Genomic DNA, 25,115 nt, shown 5'->3' with positions numbered 1-25,115 from the left:
CATTAAGTACCTCAGCCTTTTCCTCATCCTCGGTGACAATGTTCCCCCCCCCATCCAATAAAGGATGGAGATTCTCCTTGGCTCTCTTCTTGTCATTAATATATTTGTAAAAACATTTTTTGTTGTCTCTAACAACAGCGGCCAGATTGCATTATAGCTGGGCTTTTGCCTTTCTCATTTCCTCTCTGCATGACCTAACGAGATCCCTGGACTCTTCCTGAGTCGCCTGCCCCTTCTTCCACAAGTGGTAAACTCTCCTTTTTTTCCTGAGTCCCAGCAAGAGCTCCCCATTCAGCCAGGCCGGTCGTCTTCCCTGCCCATGGGGGGAAGCAGAGCTTCCAAACTGCTGCTGAGGGCTCATCGTCTATCTCGCCCAACAACTTCTCTGTGGTCCTTTCTCAAAAATGAAAAAGGAGTCAGGTATTTGTGAATGTGTGGACATACCAGTACAGGCAAGTTAAGAGGTCAGCTGACACCAGAAGGTCACTGATAAAAGTTAAATCAGTACCAATTTAAGTCAAATTATAAATTGCCATTGAATCCATAACGACAGTTTATTTTACAAGGCTTTCATTCACAGTAATACAGTTACTTGTAGATCAGGCCTTACTTTCTTCCTATATCAGCCTTTTCCTAGCTGTCTGCTTTGTCTCTCTTACTCAAAGTAGTCAAACAACTATAAACTCAATTATGTTACTGTGGTTTATGAGATTACTGCAGCTTAATTTACAAGCCACCAGTTAAACCACAATCACTGACCATTTCTGTGTGCTTGGTTCAGATGCAAAAACATTACATCAACCTCGGTTGACGTGCAGAAGTTAGTTATAGCTAAACTTAGTGTGGCCTGTGGCTAAGCCCTATGAATCCAGTGATAAAAGTACTGTCACACCAAACTACCTACGATGCCACTTTTTTACACCGCCCAATTACTGTGCATCCATGATTCAGTCTTGTAACCTAATATAAAACCCTAGCACTGTATAATGCACCTACTAGAAACAAGTAGTTTCTAAAATTTCTGGCCCAACCACCCACAATTAACTTTCAAAAGTTCCTGAACACCTCTATATGTGAGCATACTTGTTGAACTCACATTTTACTCCTTAATATAATTTCATGGACCACTTATGACTACCTCAGACAGAAGGTTGGGATGAGCTGGAATTAAAAAAGAAAAAAGGGGAAAAAAAAGGATTTGTAAGTTTAACACAGTCCTTTCCCTTTAAGAATGCCTGCAACAGTCAGCATTTTAGCTTAATAATCAGAGCACTGCATGTCACTGGTGTGCTTTAATGCAAAAAAAAAAAATTGCTTTCTTGTTCATATCAAAACAAAAAATTCAAAGCAGTTTTATAGAAAAATTCTCGAAAACAAGTATCCATTCAACTGTGCTATTTTAAATTATAACCAAGTGTCTATACTTGATAGTTTCAAAGCAGCTATTTTAAGTGTCTTGACCATTTAAGCAGAACAAAGTTACATGAAAAACAGAATTCTCAATTTATTTTCAAGTCAGCCCTTTCTCTACCGTGTCCCAAATGTTCAGCCCTTTCTCTACCGTGTCCCAAATGTTCAGCCCAGTTCTAACAACCACAGCCCTACATTTTAGCTTTACGGGAGTTAAGAGTCACGTATGTCTCTTGAAATGAGGTTTAAAGTTAAGATAACGTCAACCCAATGATCAGAGCAAAAATCAGCATGCCTCTCTATAATAAAGTGAACAGTTCAGAGAAATGTTTTGTTGCAAGGCTTTCTTAAAATTCTGAAAAATTGAATATTTTACTATCTTTTCAGCCTCCAGCTGCTAGTCGTTCAATGGCTCAAAAAAATCCTCTATGAGAAGGAACGCAAAAGTTACCCATATGTATAAGCAAAGTTCAAATCTTCCATTTGTGATGCCCAGCCTGTTGCCAAAGTACTCCAAGGACCTACTTGAAAAAGTGCCATGTAGTCCACTTCCTGATTAAATTCTCCTGTAGATGAGAATCAAATGATATTTTGTCATTGTATTGCATGACAGTGTCTCTCCACAGCCTGTTTGGGACTACTTCCTTCAGGATTCCCCTCCCTTGCATTCAATCTTTCTCAACCCCCTGCAAGGAGGCTAATGAGACAGTAAAAACAAATCTTACTGTTTATCCCTTAAAAAAAAAAAGTTAGATGACACGTGACTAGCTTAATCACGCAGCAAAGCTGATCACGAGTACATAAACACCTCTGAGCAAATCAAGGTCAGAGCTAAAGTAGGTCAACTACGTCTGCCAAGCACCCATCTGGAAGTCAAGACCTCTTTACACAAGCACCACCAGTTTCAGCTAACCCTAGACAAGAGCCAACTATCTCCAACACACGTACATATTTATTCTAAAAGAAACGCAATTCATAACTTTATGAATCAGAAGTGTCTCATATCTTAAAAGCACTATTTTGCAATGACAGAGGAATACGGTGGTGTGGTTTCCTTAAGAAGTAATTGAAAAGATACTCATTATCCCTATGTGTAATGACTGAACCAAAAACAGCTACCGAAAGGAAATAATCTACTTCCCTTCACATCGGTATTTCATCTCAGAAGTTAACTGTCACAGTACGAACTAGTAAGAAACAGAGGAATAGGATTATTTATCTTCACTATCTGTATTTCTTCAAGAGGTGTTGTAGATGTATGTATACTCCAGATGCACACACATTCAGTAATGGTGGGAAATTTCTGCTCAGCAGCACAAGGACTGCAAGCATCCCTGTAATGATTTCAAGATGCATACTGGCACACACAGGCATGGCTTCTGCAAGTAACAAGCAGTTCCTACATCAGAATCTTTATTATGAAATACTCTGTATGAATCAAAGGAAGATCTTTGAAGTAAAGCAGTGGTATTTTCCTTTTCCTTCAGTACTTAAGGAGCAGCTGTCAGAATACTTCATATTTGCCTGATATATTGATACTGTTTTGTTTTAATGGCACATTTGTGTTCCTTGAACCCCCTGAAATCCCTAACATTATTTGCAAGAACACTCTGTACTCCCAGAAGATAAAAAGCCCTGTGGCTTCCTCTCACATGCAGATGCACCTCACCGCACCCTCTGGAGCACAGAAGTGATTTTACCCTGGTTTGCTTGTTGAGGTCATGCTTTTACCACTCACTCATCAGCATGTTCGCCAACCCTGGCAGCCTAGGATCCACATCTGAGTTTTGGAACTCCTCCCAACCCAAGCTCTTAGTGACATCGGTAGCTCATGTTTCGACCCTGTCCTTAACCACACACACAGAGCAGCAACGATCCAACAGCCTCCTGCACCTCTTATGTTAGCAGCTGCTGCTACCCAGCCCCTCACAACAGGGCACAAGTACCTCCTGCTCTGCGGAAGGCAGAGGCACAGCCTTCAGCTGCTCAAGCAACTTTCTGTTCAAACAGCTGCTCCTCATCTTTCCTAAGGAAAAAGCAGCAGGCTGGAGGGAAGCATCCCATGAATTTAAACCAGCCACAAAGCTACAAGATGAATCATTTTGACTTAGGGAAAAAAGTCTCCAATAAACAGAAGAAACTCCACAGGCACAAAGAACATCTTTCAGCTCTAGGAAGTTAATGTAAAGGCAGTTTCTCAATATATCAATATACTGTCCACATGCACTCCCCTACCGAAAACAGCTCTGTTCATCACTAGTGTCTCTGAGAAAAGACAGAATGAGTCATATCATGGCATCACCCCACAGGAGTTTTCCAGACTGTCATAGTGGTAATGGAGCCACAGGACAATACTCTGAATTTTGTCTTGTTCATAGAGCACTTAGACTTCCAGTTCAAGAGGGGGCATCAGATCCCATCTCTCCTTGCTTAAAAGGGGAAGTACTTAAAACTTTTACTTCCAGCTATTTTAACAAAGGACTTCTCTGTTGCTCCAAAACCAAGAACAAGTGGTAAGTAAAATAACTTCCTCTTGCACCAGGGAGCTCAGAACTAGACCCAGGAACACAGAAGTGTCTCACCAGTGGTCAGTAAATGGGAAGGATCGCTTCCCTCAGCCTGCTGGCAACACTACTCTAACGCAATCCAGGAGGCTGCCGGCCTTTTTCACTGCAAAGGCACCATTGCTGGCTCATGGACCCCCAAGCCGTTTTCCAGATGGTCAGCCCCCAGGCTGTACTGGGGCATTGGGTTTTTCCTCTCCAGATGCAGGACTTGGCATTTCCCTTCGTCGAACTTCATAAGGTTCTTGTCAACCCTTTTCTCTGGCTTGTTGAGATCCCTCTGACTGGTAGCACACCCATGTGGTGTATCAGTCACTCCTCCCTGTTTTGTACTATCTGTAAGTATGAAGTTTCAGACAGCATGGAAAGAAAGGAAAAGAGGCTGGTTCTCAAAAAAGAACTGAACAGATTTAATAACCCCAAAAAATCCTAGCTCATGTTCTTCTCTCAGTGAAGCAGATAAATGTTTGCTTCAAGGCTGGTGCAGTCCCATGGGAAGACCTTACAGATGGAGATACGGACCATCTTCACAGCAGAAAATGAAAACTGGAACAAAACCAAAGCCAATCCACGCCAATTTCAGGAATCAAACCTGTTTAGACTGAAAGAGGTCTGTCTATGCTATGGATGAAGTATCTCCCTCCCTAGTAGGGGACTGGTACATACCTCTAGTGCTGTAGCTAAAAGTCTAGCATACATTTCTACAGAACAGCCACTGGGTGTGGAGATTGTATCAGCAGCAGCAGCACCCCCCTGACTAACCAGTTGACCCTCAGACACAGGAGATATCATTTCCTCTCACGTCTCAAGACCATTTGCCTCTCTATTTATTCGGTGAATCCCAGCTAAAAGAGTGTTTCAACAAAGCTTGCTAGTTTGCAATCATTATTGAAAGCTTGATCTAGTATAAGCTTCTTGTCAGCCAAGATTAGACTCTTTGACCTCTTACTCTTTGAAGTAAGCTTATATTGGCCCGTTCAGATATTTCATTTTGGGTAGCCGTAAAAAGGAAACATCACAAAGAAACTAATCAAGTCCTTGTGAAAAGGTGGTGATGCACACTGTTGGAAATCAGTACTAAGATGCTGCTGTTACCAAAAGAACTTGACCTGCTTCGATAATCAATCCTCCAATACACGTTTTCCTTAGGTTCCTAGAAAATGCTTCCACAGGGAAAACAAAATGGACATGCCTTTCTTGGAAGACCAGGTTTCAAGGGATTTCTGCAGCACACCAACCAAACATGGCTGTTACCTACACATGAAGCAAATGATAGCCTCTCTACAGGCTTCTGTAAGCAACAAGTACTGGTCCTCACATCACTAGATATTGAGTATAACTGTATCAGTGCTGAAGTAATTCCTAAGCTCAGCCACAGCGGCCAGAATGAGAGTAACCAGTTCAGATGTCTCTACTTAGAGCAGGAACCAGTGAATTCTGCCTCAGAGCTGTGCAAACATTTTACTGGATGCCTTACGACATTTTACAGACACACAGAGATCCCCACAGGTATTCTAGGAACATATTTTCAGATTACATCTCAAATGTCAACAAGATGGATATTTTAAGGAGGCTTTTACAAAAAAGTATAGCTGTCATGCAAATTCTGTAAGATAACAGCTGATCTCCTACAAAGTAGGAAAAATTACACGAAGAATTACACCCAGGTATAACTATCAATGCCAGATCCACTGAATTAGCACACACCTTCATGCCTTTGAATGCCTTATTTCAACAGATCCTGCTGATCAAAAACATCCAGTTTGATTTAACTGGAAATGGATACAAGCGAAATGGAATAAAAATCAGTTATTCTGAGAATAGCTGCTTGTAGGAAAAGGACTGAGGTCAATATTCCAAGTGTTTTAATTATTTAAAAAAAAAAAAAAAACCAACTTACTTTAAGACAATGCTACAGACATTTTGTTCAGCACAGCACCCCAGAATTTCTGTAGTGTAAGTTATAGAACAAAATAATTATATTTTACATTTAAAAATAGGGTCCACCAATGTTAAATGCTGATAAAGTAAGTTCACAAAATCTGTATTAAGATGTAGTATTTAATATTCATTTATTCCAATCCTTCAGAAGACTTTATGCATGTGTGGGAAGGAACAAAATATTGTATTTTCAACATTGGGGAGGAGGGGGGAAGACTTAAAATTAATAGACAACAGAAACTTTAAGTCCTTTGGGCCAGATACCTAGTTCTACTCATTTAACACCAAAATCAATTATTCTTTTAGTAATGACAGACTCATACACAGTTAATGTAAAAAACAAACAAACAAACAAATCTACTCCCCCAATTACTGAAATATAAACTTAGTTGAAGTTCTCAAACTGAGTTTCCAAGCCAGGTCCAGCCTTCAATGTGTGAGGGATGTACTGTTTCACAACTACTGAATGCAATCCTTGTTCATCAACCTAAGCCATCCAAGGGATTTGGAGGGGGGGTGGGAAGGGTGAGGGCATGTGTGAAAGACAGAGGGAACCATCCTACCATGTGGGTAAACCAATTATCCAGCATTAATATGCTTTAAGTAAAAAGCTAATCAAAGTTATTGTTTACTTCTTTAGTAGCTTATGTACTTCCAGCATGCTTTGATCAGAAACCTTAAAAAAAAGAAAAACAACAAACAAAACCAGAAAACAACAAAAACCCTCTCAATTGAGGCGGCAGTGGTTCTGTGAAGTCTCCCAAGTTGTACACATTGCTCCTGATCTGTCAACAAAATAAGATGTCTTATCTTGTGCTGCACTGCAGAGTCAACTTCAAAGCAAAAATTTTTTAGAAAATTAGAAATTTTTCCTTGAGAGGACTGTACACAACCTGGACTGACATTTCCAGAGCAGGAGAAGCATACAAGATAACAAGTAGGTAAGCTCATTCCTCATGTTTACACAAACAGTGGGAATTTACAAATCAATGCATCTTTAACTCACAACTGGGGATGCCTACCTTTTGCACTTGGTCCAAAAGATGCAGCTTTCTGTTCCAAGATTTCATCCGACTCCTAAATATGAGCACTAGTTCAGAGCAGACAGATGCTTTGGATACAAGTTTTAAGGCTATCTTCACCCTTCAATTACCCAAACAGAACAAGCTAAGTTTCATGTAGTTAAATATACATCTTCTAATTTAGAGCTTATGAATAAATGTCCCAAAGCCTAACTGTTCATCGTAAGTATTATTATGACCAGGATACGCTCTGGGCAAGTTTAATTTCCTTACTGCAGCTAATTGAAGCTCCTGTATCCTCAACAATTTGGCAAATAGTCTTCCTGTAGTTCATAATCTCCAAAGTTGTCTTTCAATGAAGGCAAAATTCTCTCACAAGAAGTTCCAAGAAATGTGCCTTCTCAAAGGCATCCATATGAAATACCAGTCTAGCAAAACACTTTCTCACTTATTTCAGAGGTAGAAGCTGTGTGTCAAACCCCACTCTAATACTTATCCAGCCCGATCAGTAATTTGGCACACCATGGAACTGATTCTAGGATTTATTCCTCAAGCTTATAACTACTGCTTGTGCTTTAATACAACTTGCAATAGGATGTCTTGATTTAAAGACTTCAAATGAAAACAAGCTTTAACTCAATCCACTCTTCTCACTGGCAAAGCACTATTTTAGTACTCCATTAGTTACTCCAGCTTCCAGTCACCAAATCTTTCTGTGCTTTTGTCAGGTTTTCATTTTCTTCTCCCCTCCTCATACTGGAGAACTACAGGCATCAAAACTAGACAATACATTCAAGCTCTGGCATGACTAATACTACCTAAGTAATATTTCCTCACTTGACCTTTAAAGTTTATGCATTCAGGGATGTTAGCCATTTTTCAGTTTAATAGGTTGAACCCACTACACACTTCTTCTAGTCTCTGAAGTGCATTTATTAAGATGACAAACCTAGTTTCCTGCATTTTCCTTTGGGTTGAATCACCTGGTCCAAATACTGTTAGACATACTGCATACAGTTGATTCTGTTTTCTATTCACATTATTACTACAACAAACCCAAATGCATTTGGCATGTGAGACCTTTCATTCAGAGATCTATTGCCAAACAAACTACAACTGAAGAGTTTACACCGTCAGGGAACAAAGCACAGAAACAAAAGGGCAAAAATATCACAAAAAGGAGTGCAGACACAGGTGGTTATATTTATACCTTATACTTCCATTTCCAGTTTTTACACACTCCCTCTGGTCCTGCTAAATTCCATCTCTGGCTGGAAGAAGCCGTCCCTGCTCTCAGCACTCTGCCAGCCTGACAAAGAAAAGTTGACAGGCTGTCAGTTCCCCTTCGATCCTAAAGTAAGCCTTGGGAAAAGGAAGATATTCTCAGCCTGCCTGGAACCAAGCTGGGGTATTCCCCTACTCGGCTGCCTCTCTACTGTATCCTCTAGCACACATACCCCTGAGAGGTTCATTTTTCCCCACTGGTTTCTTAAAACTTCTTTTTGACTTAACTTTACACAAAATCAGCTGTCAAACACATATGCATCACATCCATATGAACATCAATATTTCTTCCTTCAGACTCTCTCAGTACTATATTAGAGGCTCAACTTCATTTTTGTTCTCCCAGTATACTACTGGTTTTTGGATAGGAAAGCGTCACAGCTTTTCATTAAGTATATGAGTAGGTAGTCTGCTAAAAAAAAAAGCTGCAGAAGAACATACAATGATGGCATAGCTACTGTATGTGTTAACAAAGTTTATGTGTGGAAATGGAGAAATTTACAACTTAAAATTATTTACAAACTTCCAGTTTTAAGAAAATAACCCCTCCCCACACACACTCATGCAAATAGCCTTAGCTACTTGTCTCTGCACCTGGAGTCCCTTTGATATATGTGGAGCAACAATAAACACTAACATAAGCAAGCTCAGCAGTTTGGTTTCCTGAAGTCACACCATTTGCCAGTTAAATCCAAATCAAACTACTGAAAACTGAGACACTGTGACAATTTAGCACTTGCATGTTTTCTGTAAAACATGCAAAGAAACAAACATCAAAAAAAGATACACGTGCCATTTTCAGTCTTGTTCAATGCTTCAGAAATAATAACCTCCCCCATTCCTGAAATCCTGTTTTTTAAATGAGTGATCTGCTGCTAACACTGAGAAAGGCAGCATTTCAGAGTTATGACAGCTCATACTGTGGCATTATCCAATACTCTGCTCTTCAGAGAGATTCACATAAAGCAGTTAGGAACTGCAGCAACAGTGAACACTGAGAAGTAGGGCAAGTTCCCGACACTCCCCTAGGGCCAGCACTAATATTGATACAGTGCATTATGAGCAGAATTGCTATATCTGAAAACTATCCATTCAGCTGCCCAACCAACAGTCATGCTTAGTACTGCCACAGGATAAGGCAAGCATGACTGCAGGACAGCTTCTTCCAGTCTCACATCTCACTTTCACCAGTTTCAAGTGACTGTGAAACCAAAATGACAATTAATGTCCTATTAAAGGACTTGCTTTTAAAAGTAAAGTTAGATGTGTCATCATACTATATACTGAATGCATAAGTGACATACTCTTGGCTTCTTCTGCCACAGCACTAGCTACTAGTTATGTTTCCTTCTCTCTTACTTGGATAAACTCGAATTTCTGTGCAATGTGACACATCTACAAGGTGAGCCCCAAATACCCTACAATGTGCACTTCACTAAAGCCAGCATCCAGGAAATTTTTGCTTCTGAGGCTTTGTAAATCACAGCATTCAAAGTAAGACTTGGTGGAGCAAATCAAGTGATAATTTAGGAAGGAACCATGCAGAATATTTCCTTTTACATTCATGTCCAGAGTGATAAGTACCTCAATAATAGCTATATGGCTTGGAAAAAGTCGTATTTGTCTAGCTCAGGATAAGCACGAGATACAGTTGAAAACCTCACAGCAAAGTTCCACAGAACAGCTGACATAACATCTTTGTGCCATCAAAGGGGTGGCTTCACTCCCTTTTTTCTTCTCTTCCTTGTCACCCTTCCCCCAGATTTCCCTTCCAGTACTCCAGCACAGACTTTATACAGTCCCCAGAGCCTGTCTGTACACTGTGTCGAATCAATCTGCTCATCAGGCTGAATAATAACTTGACAGAAAGCACAAGTCTTCTGGGGGGACAGCAAGCTCAACTGTTTTACTGAAAGGTCAGATGATACCCAGAACCAGCGCAAAGCAAGGGGGCGAGACATGTGAGAAAGAGAAGGGGCAGAACTGTCCCTTTCAACAGCAGTGAGTGGTTAAAATATCCCTGTTATATCCCTCAACTGCACTTTCAGCGTATTCACAGCACTCCAGCAGGATTTGTTTTCAACATGCAAATCCCCGCGTGGTTTGAGCAAGGCAAGGTGTGCTGAAACCTTTCTACTGATCCACACCTGCACTGTGACATTTTCTCTGCTCGGGATTTTGTTCTTTTGTGAACAACAAGTTACGAATATATAGGCACAGTAGAGCAGAGTTCCTATCTACTCTGTATTCATTGCTTCTTCAGTGGCAGTATAAGCGTTATTTTCTTGAGAAAGACCTACAGCAATTGGAAAGCCTGTTACAGAAATGGCTGATGAAACATATTTCTTTTTTTGTGCGTCTATACATTAAGGCTGATGTTGAACCACCAAATTTCCAAACTTGTGACATTCAGCTGCCAGAGATATATCTGGAGGCAAGCCTCAGACTTGCTTTTTTCCAGGCAGGTTTTAAATCTATGATTTCTAATTTAAATCAACAGTCAAGTTTGAATGCATACTTTTACATTACAACTCAAAGTGAAAAAGTGTTTTAAAATTGCTGTTGTATTTAGAACAAAGACTCACATTACCAAATCAAGACAGCCGTTAATAAAGGCAGAGTAATGATCAGGGAACACCAGCAATTCACTTAATAGGGTCCTTATGCTATGCAGACATTTTGACTGTTAAAAAAAAAAAAAAGAAAGAAAATATAGCAAGTGGGTAAGAACAGTGTGTCATCCACAGAAAAAAACAGATAAAAAATCCTGCTAACACCAAACATGGGCAAAAGAGAAAGAAAACTTGCTCAGAAAAAAAACCAAAACAAAACACAGCCACACACACCACAAAATGACTCTTGGTAAAACTGAAGGCTGCATTTGGGGTTGGTTTTTTTTTTTTTCCATGATTGCTTTCGCTTGGATCAAAGATCCACCCATGCACAACCCCCTCCCCCTCCAAATGAAGAGGGGATACAATACAGAGCAAAGGGACATCTGACTAACAGTTGCAAGCAGAAGTTTTTCCAACCCATTGTTTTATTCCAAAAGAGAACATTCCACAACCTACGCAGTCCGATCCCAAAGGACCCAGGAAGGATCACTAGACAGTTCACATTCCTCCACAAAAGTTTAAGTAGGTTTAGATGATCTTATTTCCGCAAGTAGCAGCCTTGTGCCAAATATTAATAATGCAGTCTCTTCATTACCACTTACAAATGCTCATAATTATTTACAGCTCCTGAACAGCACGGAGGATGACTTGGATATCATCCAACAAATCCACAGCAATTAAATTTATTAGAAAATGGAAAACTTTCCAGTTTCACTCAGTGAACAAGACAGGCAATGAGTTCTGTATAAGGAACAGTGAAGTAAGCTAGTACTCTTCAGCTTAGAAAATTGACAGGCCCAAGGTCTACAAAATCATCAGATGTCACAGGGACATCAAACAAACCTTGGTTGAAAGGTTGAAAACAACACAGCTCTTCACACGTGAGGTGGTACGCTGTGGAAACTCTCTGCCAAATAACAGGAAGGCTAGACCTTCACGCGGTTTCCAAAGAGAGGCAGGACCAGTTCATGGAAAGGAATTCTGCTGAGGGTTACCACAACACCTGGCTCATGAAGTCCCTGAGCTGAAAATAACTGTGGGCCAGTATGAGAGGACACATGCTTGCCCTAATCTTACTCTTTGCCAGGCAGCCACTCACAGCCACTGCTTGAGACGGGACTCTACAGGAACCGGGTCTTCGTTATGGCATGCAACGGTCACTCTTACCTTTTTTCTGTATTAGCAAAAGAACATTATCTCAATTTCTAAGTATTCAGGGAAAACTTCTACTTACACGAATGACATACATGGAATACCCATAGTGAAAGTGTAAAGTGTACAACATCCTCAAAAAACGTTTCTAGGTTACCTCTGGTTTAAGTCAAATAACCTGCAGTTATCACCATAACACCACTTAACGCCAGGTGGAAGATTTAAATTCAGTCAGTACAAATTACACTGAGTTTAGCAAGGCAAATGTAAAAGCTTAGCTTATCAGAAAAAGTAGTCTAATACCGGAAACAAGATTTATACATTAGGTATATGCTTTCATAAGTGGAATTTCAAACCCAGTTTAAACAACTAAATTCCTATGCAGTGCCTAGAAACAACAGCACTGAGCAGGGAACCATGTAAAAGTCAGTAGGCACAAGCCACTCAAAACAAACACTCAGGATGGTGTCCCACAGTTCACCTTGCTTAAGCACTTCGGTTCATACCCACCATTCTCCACTCACCTGAAGTCTTGCCTACAGTATGAAATTAAATTTCAAATCATCCAGCAGAACTCACAATTCTCTTTTAAAGAGGCCAAAGGAGCCAGCAAAGTAGGGAAACTGTAAGTGATAACACACGGCGAAAATCCCAACCAGACAAACATGCTTAGAATAGAATAGAAAAGAATCACATATTCCAGGGGATCATATACGAATCACTAGATATAAGTATTTCTGGCTTTTTTCAGAGTCCTATTTCTATGCAATGTTCACTTCAGAACATGATCTAGAGTCTCATGCACTGTTTTGCCCTGACTTACTAGAGAAATACATACTAGAGAAATACATACCCTTTTTGTATGTGTTTTTGCCTCAGTCGCTCATCTGGTGCTCAACTGAAATGTTTTTAAGGATATCTGCTAAAGCCCCTTCAGCTGTCTTCAAGGGTTCTGTCTCCTCTTCCGTATGTGTTGAGTAACTTAATGAAAGGACATTTATATTTGTCGGTTATCTTCATGTTAAAACACTACATCTTTTTTTCCTGAATATGGACATCAACCCCTCAAGTTTCTCTCTCCCCCTTTTGCCTCCATCAAGTATCAATGCTTGAAATATTGTGCTTATATAAATCATTGGTATTAAAACTTGATATTCTTATTTCAAAATAGAGAAGTTGTATTTTGCTCCCCTTAATTAGTAAGATTACAGATCAAAGGGGAGGTTTGCTTTGCTTTTTAGTATTGCTGAACAAAACTCTTGGATATTACATTTTATCTATGCCTTACAGAATAACAATATGAGAATCCCCAGTAGTATTTTTAACCTTTTAACTTTTAAGTTGTTTTGAAGACAGGTTGCAAGAGTCTTTATAGACGGTGCCCTCCTCTCTGCTACAAGTTTTTCCGGCCCTCCCTCTCCTTCACAGTCTGATTAAAGCTGTGTCCCCCTCAGCTTCCTTCTACTCAAGCACATTGCAGTGTAGAGAAAAAGTACGTAAGTTTTATCTTAATACTGATACCAGATTCATTCAGATTTGTTCCCTCGTATGATCGCATATTCTGGTCTCCTCTGCAATAGGAGGCAACCTCATCTACTGTTTTATACAACAAACTGATATGCTGTAATTCAGGCCAAAGTTTATTTTAGAAAGATATCCTGGATGAACTGATAAAGTTGCAAGACTATTACCCTCCCCCTATCTTTTCTGTTCCAAAGCTTAGTTCCTCTCGTTCAAAACTTCCAACTTTTCTAGTCTGAATTTGAGTAGGTCACCTGTCAGCTACTAAACCTCATTTCATTTTCTCCTACCAGGTAACCTCATCAGGTCATTAACTGAAGGATGAATTCAGTGAATTGCTTTTTCCTCCTTTAACTAAGTTTAGCTGCATTTGTTTGATCTCCCACTGTAAGGTTGTGTTTGCAAAACACAGTTCATCCCTTGAACTCTTTTCAGTTTTCTATAAACCTTTATGAAGTACAGGAAAGTATTAAAATTATGACATAATTAGCATCATACATAGAAACTACTTTTGTATCCAGCTTGATATCCTTGTTTACCAAGGGAAAAAAAAAAAAAAATCATTTGTCCACTTCTCTGTAACGCTGCACTGGAAACTGCCAATCAGTAACATCCTCCCATCCTCAGCCACTTCAAACCTTCATCTTGTAAGTGTGATATACAGATACATGACTGTTTGGCAGCTAGTTAGAAATTGCATATATATTTCTTAAGCAAGATCTTATCACGCCACATAGGCTGTTGGAGTGATAACTAAACAGACCAACCTGCACCACTTGGCTCTCTCACCAGTAAGAGTCTCTCCTGCCATCATATAACTGATACAGATCCCTACTAGTGTAACATCAGGGACAAAGCCAAGTAGAAATTGCCAGAAACAGTGCTACTGACTAATCCTTGCTTAGATCACAAACAGTAACTGTATGAATCAGTTAGCTAGTTTATTTAATATGGGGCTACATGGATTTTTACAGTGCAGCACAGATCTCTCTTTGGGAGATTCATGTGACAGAGTTCTTACATTTTTTTATTAGATGAGAAGTTGCAAATCTAAACATTTAACCCTTTGTAACTGAAGTGTGACTGCAAAAGTTGTTAACCTCCTAGCTTCGTCTTCCAGCTGTGTACTCCCATATAACATTGGCACTTACACAGTGAACTGTTCAGAGATCCAAAATGGATTAAAACTAATCCTGCCAAAAAATAATTTTTAAAAAAGCTACAAGTCTGAGTAGATCACAGTAAGGTGATTCAGGGAGTCAAACAAGTACCAGCATTGTACAAAGGAGGGGGAGAGATGATGAGCTCAACAGTAAGTGTACGTATAACTTACCTAGCAAACACACCTGAACATGAGAACACACAGGTTAACTTCTATAGGGATATTATAGCAAGAATAAGCCTACAAAGCCTCCAGTGCAATAGAAACATTCAAGGAACAGCCTGAAAAGTGGTTTGGTTTTTTTTTTGGTGAGCTGCTGCTTTGAATAAATTTACTCCTTTTATAGGAGGCTCTTTTATCAACACCCGAGTTAAAACATATCAATCTCCAACACATAGGAGCACAGTCAAGAAAGAACCTGTATGAGTGCTATTCAACATCCAGGTAAGTTAGGTTTAAGAAACATTGTTCTGTATTAGAATGGTACATAAAAACATCAAAATATAATTGTACTGAGATGACTGATGTTTACAGACTGAGAAGTAGGAATGTGAAAACTATGAAGATAAGCAAACACAACAATACAGGAAGGCAGCAGGAACTAACTGACCACCCCTTTGAAGAGTGAAAGACAATGATTAGTCACATGTGGAAATGATTCTGATGAGTACACTTTTGGAAGGATGAGTGGAAAATACAGAACTACACCATAAAGAATGATTGAAGAGAAACTTGCATGCTGTTGCCAAACAAAGTCTCAGCCAAATTACATCATAGGGAGGAGTTAAAAGGGATATGTTGTGCTGTATTTGAAAACTATGGTACTTCACTACAACATGCAATTAGGTTTGCTAGAAAGGGAAATTAAAGTTAACTGTGTTTATCCCTAATGTTTCTTCTTTAAGTAGAAACCTGCTAGTCCATCAAGGTTCTTCCAAGTGTTGGAAGGCCAGGAAAGTTCCTTTTTCTGCTTCCCGAAATTGTCTGAAATCCACTCGCCAGCCCCTTCTACAGACAAACATGAGAACTTGTACCAATATAATTCTCTGACCTGGTTGCCAACACAGTATCATTCCAAATCATCACCATCGCCACAAAACACACACACAAAAGCAAACAAGGCACTCACAGAACTGAGACAAAAGGATAACAAAAAGCCACACACAGGCAACTTTAGGGGGGGGGGGATAATTTTTTTTCTGGTAAATAAAGTCAGAGACCAGTTACCACGTTTCCCAAAGTCACAAAACAATGGAAAAAACAGCTTTCACTGACAAATACCAGAAACCAGTACTTTCCCAGGTTTGTCAGGGGACACCATCATTCCAGCATGTTTAGGGCTACAGGGAACTAGCAAGCCACAGAAATACCCTAAAACTAGAAGACAAGCCAGATGACTGACAAAATATTTGTTTTAAAAAATAAGAAGTATGCATCTGAAAGCTGTGCCAATGGAAGTAGATTACACAAGTTTTACAGCACACCATGAACAAATCCATGGATTAACTACTTGCCTCAGCAAATCTTGTTCTAAAAAGCAGATTAATTTTGCCTAAAAAGCACTCGGAACTCTGCTAGACTAACCTAAGCATTTAAAGGAACCTCAAAATTCTTGTAAGGCTGGATAATAACCAGTTCACCTAGAGACAGAAGATCATCGATATGCTACAGTGCTAACTATCTCTAATGAGAGACCAAATAGGCGCTTTTCCCTCACTTTTTTGTTGCATGGAGGATTTTTTTTGTCCTGCTTCTGAGATGTGCAACTATTTAGTCCTTACTAGTGTTCATATGCTCTAGGAAAAAAAAAGTCATTAATTCATTTTAAGTAGAAGACATGAAATCAATCTCCTGTTATCTGCTGACTTAAACCCTTCCTTACTTTATATTTATATTCCAAATTAAGTTCAAGAGTTTTACTAAATCTTTTTAAGAAGTGTACATCACACTCATACAGAAAACAGATTTTCACGCCACTGAACACAAGGGCAGTTCTACCGAACGGCTATTTGATAAGAACATCAAGAACAAACTAAGGTGCCAATATTTCTCTAAAGGGAAGCCTGACTAGGTTTTAGAGAGTTTTTCTTCCGGAAAACAGAATATGTAGACAAACTGACAGCAAGATGAGATCTACGCCAAGTTAGAGAATCATTCTTAAACAGCAGTTCAAGGTTTTGGGGTTTTTTTTGAAACAGACAGCTCCCCTCCCCGAAAGGGAGCAGAGGTGTGTGCAATTAGTGGACTGAAGTCCAAACCATGTATTGTCTTGGTGGAAAAGAAAATTTTCTTCCTTTTAGTCTCCTTCCTACATTCCATTTCCTCCAGATTTCCTGGCAAGCCTAACTGGAGACATTGCTGGGTCTCTGCCATTTTTAGATAAATTATCAGTTTGACAACAACTTGGACGTGTGAGTGTTCAGCTCTGGTAAAGTCAAGTGATCGTGGTGAATGAGCTCCTGAGAGATTTGCGTATCTGAAACATTTCTATATTTGTTGATCTGGAAACCCAGAAGCACATGGGCCAGTAAGGGGAAAGGGAAGAGTCAGAGGTCTAGCTGAGTTACTATTTCTTGTTATGAAAAAGAATTTTAAAAATGGCACCAAAATAGTGAAAGCCTCCATTGTGTAGCTCCAGAGATGAAAGTAAAAAGTTGATTATTTTTCTGGCTTCTGTGTATCGGTATCAAAACCAGATTTTTTTTTTTTTTTCAAATTTTTATGTAGATTTATGAAAGAAATGTCCCAACACAGCTTAATCAAAAAATATTCTACCATAAATCGTCTTCTTCCACGTCAAGGTTGCAATGTAACATCTTTAAAACAGCACTCTTCACACTGCCTCTCCCACCTCTCCTTCAGGACTACTCATTTCGTGAAGTGTGCTGTTTCCTAACCTACAAAAGTGCAAATGTTTATGAAGCCACAAGGTGTATGGTCTCAGTGAACCGAGTAATCTCAAATCAGTGTCCGGGGAGAAAAAAAGTTACCCTTGAACCACAGCAGACTCCCCAGTCCAGTACCTCTGCCCAAACACATATGACACCACTGAGCAGAGGGACAGGATACATGGATGGAAATGGTTAGCCAGGAAGGAGTCGGAGTGTTGATGGGAGCTACTTTCTCCATAGCAATCTAGTTCAAATGATCATCAAAACTACTGTCCAAGTACATCCTTGCAAAGGATTCATGTGTCACTATAGGACAAACTGCTGGGCACCAAAAACAAAGAATTCTTTTTGGCCATAAGTTTTTGCTTTTTGTCCTGTCCAAGTACGTGAGCATAGCGCTGGTGACAGTGGCATTACCCACACAGGTCCTTGAAAGTCTGCAAAAATTCGTCAGTCAGACTAGAATTCTTGGGAGGAACATATATATAAAGGACACAGTCAAAAAACTCACACGGTGGCATCAGCCGTATACAATTGTTAAAATTTGCTCCGAGCTGGTAAGTTGATAATCTCTACCAGGAATGGAAATGTAGAAACATCAGCTTCTACAACAGCCGACTGCTGTAATATTCTCCTCTATTTTTTTTCCCCTTCATCATCTTATTCTTGATGACGACAACAGCGTTAGAGTAAGATGAATAAAAAGCTACTCCAGCTAAGAAAATAAAGCAGGCATTTGCTATGGAAGAGTCTCACAGTCCGGTCAGATAAATTAGGACAGGAATTACTTCATTCAACAAATAATGCCAAATACAGTAATTGAGAACTCTTACTGCCAGCTGGGTATCTTAAACAGACTGAACTAGATTTTTAAATGCGATAATAGGGAAATAGCCATCTTTCTTCAGACTGTTGCTAGGCCAGAGAAGCTGACCAAGTCGCATATGAAGCCCTAGAATTTCTAACAGAGGTGAAACAGAAAATTCCAGCATAAACCCATTGCTCTTATTTCTCCCTTCCTATTAAAAATAGGAATATCCAATTGCTGGCCTTATATTTCTAAAATACAAATAACTTCTAGAACTTCTAGAATTTAGACGCCACCTGTGTGACAAGCATTTGACAACATTTTGAACAGATTGTTCTTTTAACGATTGGAGAGCACTTCCAGCAACTTTAATGTTTTTATGTGACAAGTCCCTCTAAGAAATCACTGAACTGACTTGACAGGTTTCTAAAATAAACTGTAATATTCAGTGGCTAGTTTGGTCATTGCAGCAAAAGAATATTTTCAAATAAGAGAAATAGGATAAATTCTAAAAAAAAAGAAAAAAAGAGAGAGAAACTACACTATTTGTAATAAAAAACTTCCAAGCTAATGCATAACTTCTCTTCACACATGATTTTTCACTAAAAATGGCACTGTGAGAATGAAGGGCTATAACAGACATCATTTAAAATTTCCTAATTTCACATAAGATCACTAAAACTTAAATATGATGTAAAAACTGTTACTTGAAATAAGAGTTCTGTAAATGTAAATTTTTTACAGCATCTAACATCATAAAACTTCACTCAGATTTTAAAAATTAAGGTGATAAAGACTTTTCAACACTCATAAAGCCATAATAAACTGGGTATAGATTAAAACCACAGTATAACGTTACTCTAGGACAGCAAGTTTGCCTAATGTTCTGAGGCTTTATCAGATCATTAAGGAAAAAAAAATTTAAAAAATCTAGATACCAGAGCCTTCTAAGGTCAAACTTAAGTAAGTTTCTGGATTTATTAGTTTGGGCCATATCCTGAGTATAACACAAAAATATTCTTAAGTATGTTGACAGCACAATGTTAACACTGACTTTTTTTCCCTTCACTCAGTGAATTAATTTAATCTATAACAAACCAATTCGTAAACGCAAATTCAAAGTTTACATGAAATGGCTTGGCAACAAAACATATTGGGAAAGGGAACAGAGGAATAAATAGGCATCCTGTTTCTCAGTCAACAATTCTAGAACTGCAAACTGGAAAATCCAACACGGTCAAGACAAGGTCAGAAAACACATTCTAACATAAACCTCAAAGACTAATGTCTGACTTTTTTGCAACGCATTCTGGACCCCAGAATTTATCCCTGAAAGATGATTAGGCCATTCAAGTCTATGGGCAAATTAAATACTATTTTAAAAGGTTATACTAAAACTAATGTGCCGGTAGCCAAACTGCAGCATAAAGCCCAAATCTCAGGGGTTTTAAAAATACAATTATCAGAATTCCTTGAGTGAAGGGTAGAAATAAAAGTAGAACTCGAATCAAAGCCATTTTGCTGTCACTCTCAACACAACTACAATGCATACATGCAACAAAGGATAAATGTTTTATTACTTTTTACTATATGGTTTTGCTTCAAATTGGAACAGAAGTCCTAAATTTTGTAACACTCCAAGAAAAATCCACAGATAACAAAGAGAAATCAAGTCATAACAATTCAATTAAAAAAAAAAACCAGCCAAACCAGTTCAATGAAACTATAAAACTAACAGTTTTAAAGACAGAAAAAACATGCTTCAAAAAAAAAAAAGTTAAAAGTGTATTAGTTTTATTTTCTCGTGTTTTTTCTAGGAAGTAACTTTTATGCAGTACAGCATTATTTAGCAATTTCTACCGAAGTCTTTCTGATCTTGTCCTTTTTTGTTAGACAAACTAGAAAAGGAAAGCCACTTTAAGGAAGTTTCCAAGGTAAAAAGAACTTCAGATCAAGAATAATACTCATTTATGAGTTCTCCGATAGTCTTATTTCATTCTCCCTCCAAAACCTACATCAATCCCAAATCAGGAAGACTAACTTTAGAGTTTTCTGAGTAGTCTTCTATCAAGACCACATCCAACCTTTAAAATACATGGATTCCATTAACTCATTTTTAGCTGACACAGAAAGGAATTAAGGCAAACGGCTACAACTGAATAAGCATATATGACTTACTATAAAATACCTTCCTATTAAAGTGATTTGAGAGATATGATGCCAATACACACTGCTTAGGGATTGCCAAACATAACCTTCCCAGTGTTACAGCAACTGCACATTGGAAGATGTATTTCCATCACAGCCACACCAAGTAAGGACCGTTAAGGATTTAGCAATATGCTTGCTGCTTCCTTTACACAAGGTGCCACTAAATTGCCTTGTACCTGTGGAAAATAGAGCCTACTAACATTTGCAAGGCAAATATTGTCAAAACAAACATGAAAACTACAACCATCTTCCTCAACTGCTTATATTCATACGAATGGGTTTCTTTAAATTTAGTAGAGAACATCAACAACTTAGACCACGAGAAACGTAGCTTGTTATTTCACCACTCTAAAATCCTGCCAACGATATTTCTTGCTCTTTAAGTAGCCTACTGGCACCATTCCTACAGAAGACCAACCTACTAAACTATAGCATGGCTTCAGCTCAGGGTCACAAGTTGTTCTGACACCAGCAGCTGACCTAGAAGTGTGTCTGACATCAGAGACGTTGAATAACAGCTTCTCAAATGGCAGGAGACTGAAAAGGTTACAAATTCTGTATGCCTTGGCTAAGAAATACCTTTTTGCAGCTGCAAGGGAGAAAAGATGACCTGAACAAAGAGAAGAAAGATGAATCCTTGCAGGCAAGGAAGGGGCAGGGAACACAGATAGTCCTGCACTGTACACATGAAGAAGACATTATCAGCCAGTTCTTGAATTGAATTAAACTATACAACCACTACAGGATTTTTAGCAACAGTTAAATAAATTTGAAACAATATCAAATGCAACAGAACAATCAATCTTCTTTGGGACAAAGACTGAAATGTCAGACTATTTTTTTTAGTTAATGAATATTCCAGACTACCAAAGCCTGAAGAGGCTGTTTTGATCTGCGTTCTTCTGCAGAAGGGATTAAAAAAGAAATCACATTTCTCAACATCTGGTGAAAGATCAGGTTTCCAAGGAGATGAAGTCTGGGCCTTGGATAAGTAGCCTTACTGCATTTTTCCAACAAATTGAGGTAAAAAAAGGCAGGTGCAATATGCAGTTCATGCCAGCGAGCTACTCACCTCAATATCCACCTAATTCAATGTAAAGTTCAATTAATAACAATAACACACCAGGTTATTTGACAATATTCAAAGTGCTTAAATACAGATAAAAACAATTTGATAATTACAACTGGGATCTCCTCCACCAAAAAAAAAAAAAAAATCACAAACAAAACTTAAATAGGCTTTCCAAATAACTCAATACACTAACTCTTAAAAAGAAAAGCATCCTCATTTTCTAAGTGCATCATTCTGTGTTCTGTTTCAGTGTCTTGAGTTTCACCTACGTAACACCACAGGAGTGTGCAAAAGTCACCAGTTTGCATTTGATCTAACTAAACCTGGAACATATTTACTACTGCAATGCAAGACTACCACATACACATATAAAAATGCATACATATACACACACACACACCAGGCAGAGTATACCTCTGCTCTTTACTTTTTTAGTCCACTATTAGTCCATTATCTAAAACCTACAGCAATTCTTAAAAAGACTGAAAGACCCAAATTGAAAGCTCTTTCACTGCTTTTGAAAATGCCACAAAACACCTTATTTGCATCTTCAAGCACCTCTCAAACACAGACCCTAATTTCTATGGGCTGATCAAGCAGAGCTTTCAACAACTAAGTGCAAAAGTTGGTGCTGAGTTCCAGTCAGCATCACCACAACTACCACATTTATCAGAACCAATTATTTTTAGTCTGAAGTTTTCTAAGTATGATGACAGCCAAAAAATGAAAGTTTCAAACCATGTTTAATGTACTAAAGTAAATAGAGAAACCTTAAGTATTCTTTGCATTCTGTAAACTTACTGAGAACAAGGAAGCTATGCAAGCTTAAAAATAAGTATTTATTTTCGGCTTCTCTTCGCAATCATTTGCATATTAAATGCCTTTACACATCTCTTCTTGAAGACAACTAACTTTAGAGAACTTTAAACTTTCTAATACTTTGGGATACAGGTAGCTACTTTTTACTACTTTTCTGTTCTCTTTCAAAAGCAGAACTACGGACAAAACTGATGATAAAGGTTAAAAATAAAGAGCATACAAGTTACAGAACTAAAAAAGAAAGCCACTAAGAAATGCACCAAATTCACTTTGTTTTACTTAACAACAATGCGCTCCTTCACGTTTTCCTGTACCTCCTGTCAAAGTGTAACCACACAGACAATTGGCTCTGTGCTGAAAACAGCTCAGAATATTGAATTTGAGCATGAAAACAGCACTTCTGTATTCATCTAAATTAATTAACCTACATGTCTCTTGGTATTTCCAGCGTGCTTGGTATCAATTCACTTTGAAAAATGGTCTTACTCATCTGCAGCATGCAGGCTGCCGCTATCACATTAGGTCTCAGCTTTGTCATCATAGTCTCACATAGTCTTAAGGAACTATGCGTAACTTTAGGCTCTGCCAAATAAATCCAATGAATGTTCCTATTCTGGGTTTCCCAAAAGAATCTTCAAGAGCAGGTATTTGAAGAAAAAAAAAAAAAGATCTCCTGTAAACTCCTCCTACAAACATCACCTTCCTAATACATCCTTAGCAATGGTCCCCAAATATAGCAGGTCTCTTGGTAGCAGGTGGCAATGGCGACTTGGTAGCAGGCCCTAACCTCAGCTCTGGCTTGTGGAATCCCAACTACAGCTAAGTTAGTTTACTGACACTTCCGTGTCCCCCCAAAGGGCCTTGTAGGGAAGAACAAAACAAAACAGCTATCCTTAGGTTCTCTGTGATACTTCTTTCTTACCTAGGCAGTCTCCCCATGTACTTCTTTTACAGACCTCGAGCCTACACAGCAACACACACCACAACTGTCACACAGACAGGCAATGGAATCACGCAGCGTGGAAGAGAATACAGGATAAAAGAGAATATTACTCTATAACCACAATATTTTATTGGGTTATTTTACACACTCCATTTCTACAAGCAGGCATAAAAAACCGTGAACGGTCATGAGAAATACAAACCCACAAAACTCAGAAGTAGTAAAGACTTTCCCCTTAATAGGCAACTGTGGTTTAGAATATTCAGATGAGGTCTATAGTTTCTGACACTTCAAATAGCTATTTACATTTGCATATTCCTAGAGCATACAAAACATACATTCTTTCGAGAGTAGAGTTTAACCTCAGCCTTTTGCAAGACCATGTACAGAAACAGCCAGTATTAATAGTTAATTAAAACAAACAACCTTTCTTTTCCCCCCCTACAAACGTAGCTGCAGCCTGTGTATTATCAGTCGCTCCCATTTAAATAGTCTTTTTGATAAACAAAAAGATATACTAAACAGGCAGGACAAGTACTTTAATACTAACCTATTAAAAAAAAAGTAGTTTCATTTTGAATGTCCAAGGACCAACATTTTGAAAAAAATTCTACTTAGAAGACTGAATGCATTTTGTAAAGAGATTAGATTCAGAATTGTTTAAAAAAATGATAGCTCTCTGCAGTTGACCCTTTCTATCTCGGATACTAAGAAAATAGTTTAAAATTGCTGTAAGCATATTTGCTTCAAAAGCACGAGAACACACCCACTTGTTTCTTCACCGTTATTTTCAAGTACTAAAATCTTTCCAAAGCTGTTATAATTGAGGCACTGGAGTAACAGAAACCTCTGCAATTAAAAATGCAAACTGATTCCCCTGCCTCCCCAAGCGCAAAATCCTGATCTTGGGAAGCCACCTTAATGATCCCAGTATTCTACATTCACTGTCAAAGAAAAACGTTCATTCTCCTGTTGACAGCAAAGATACGCATACAGCTGTCAGAAACAGCCCGAGAAGGACAGCAGTAGGGAGGACTGCCTCAGGACTCTAGGGTTCACCATAAAACATTCAGGAGGTAGCTGAGCTGCACTGTTAGGAAGCAAGGAACCCTGCAGTTGTGGGACCGGCAAGTTGACTCTAATTGTCGACAGGTAGGACTGGTCTCCGTGCAACAGTCACAACCCACAGAGATTTCCAACTACTACCATCATTTTGGTGTTCAATACGCACACTCCTCGGGCCTCACCTAAAGCAGACTTTATCACAAGGCACACAATTTACTGAAAAAGATCCAAGGGATCAGCTACGGGACAGATGTTGAAGGGACCCATTCCTGTTGCAGGGGAAGGGGCACCAACATCTCTGCTCAGTGACTTACCTCAACCTCCATATCCCTGAGGAGCCTAACTCAAACCTGGGAGGAGGAACAAGCCCGACACTGCCTCCACTGAGCTCTTAGACCCCCGGTTTTGCCCCTTTCCTCTCCCTCCGCCGAGCCGAGGACGCACCGACAGCAGGACCCCCGGCTCCAGCTCTGCCCTCGGGGTCCGGACGAGCTGCCGCGCCGGCAGCGGGCCCGGGGCCGGCTAGAAACGGCCCCGTCACCTCCGGGTCCTGTCACAGCGCCGAGACAGTCCGTACCGGGGCCGCTCCGTTCGCGGCTCCCCGCCCCGGTCCCAGCTCTAAGGAACACAGCCCG

At 39.2% G+C, this 25,115-nt stretch overlaps 1 protein-coding gene across 1 annotated transcript in view; it reads right to left on the bottom strand.

Annotated features, from left to right (window-relative positions):
• ARNTL (aryl hydrocarbon receptor nuclear translocator-like) overlaps positions 1-24,858 on the bottom strand; it is a 55,459-nt gene extending 30,601 nt beyond the window's left edge. Inside the window, exon 1 of the mRNA XM_009334484.1 lies at positions 24,795-24,858. The gene's annotated coding sequence lies outside the window, so the exon portion shown is untranslated. The remainder of the gene's footprint in view (positions 1-24,794) is intronic.
• Between the last annotated feature and the right edge of the window lie 257 nt (positions 24,859-25,115).

The sequence above is a fragment of the Pygoscelis adeliae genome, unplaced genomic scaffold (genome assembly GCF_000699105.1).
Source record: "Pygoscelis adeliae isolate BGI_AS28 unplaced genomic scaffold, ASM69910v1 Scaffold171, whole genome shotgun sequence".
NCBI lineage: Eukaryota > Metazoa > Chordata > Aves > Sphenisciformes > Spheniscidae > Pygoscelis > Pygoscelis adeliae.
This window is presented reverse-complemented; position numbering and strand designations above follow the sequence as displayed.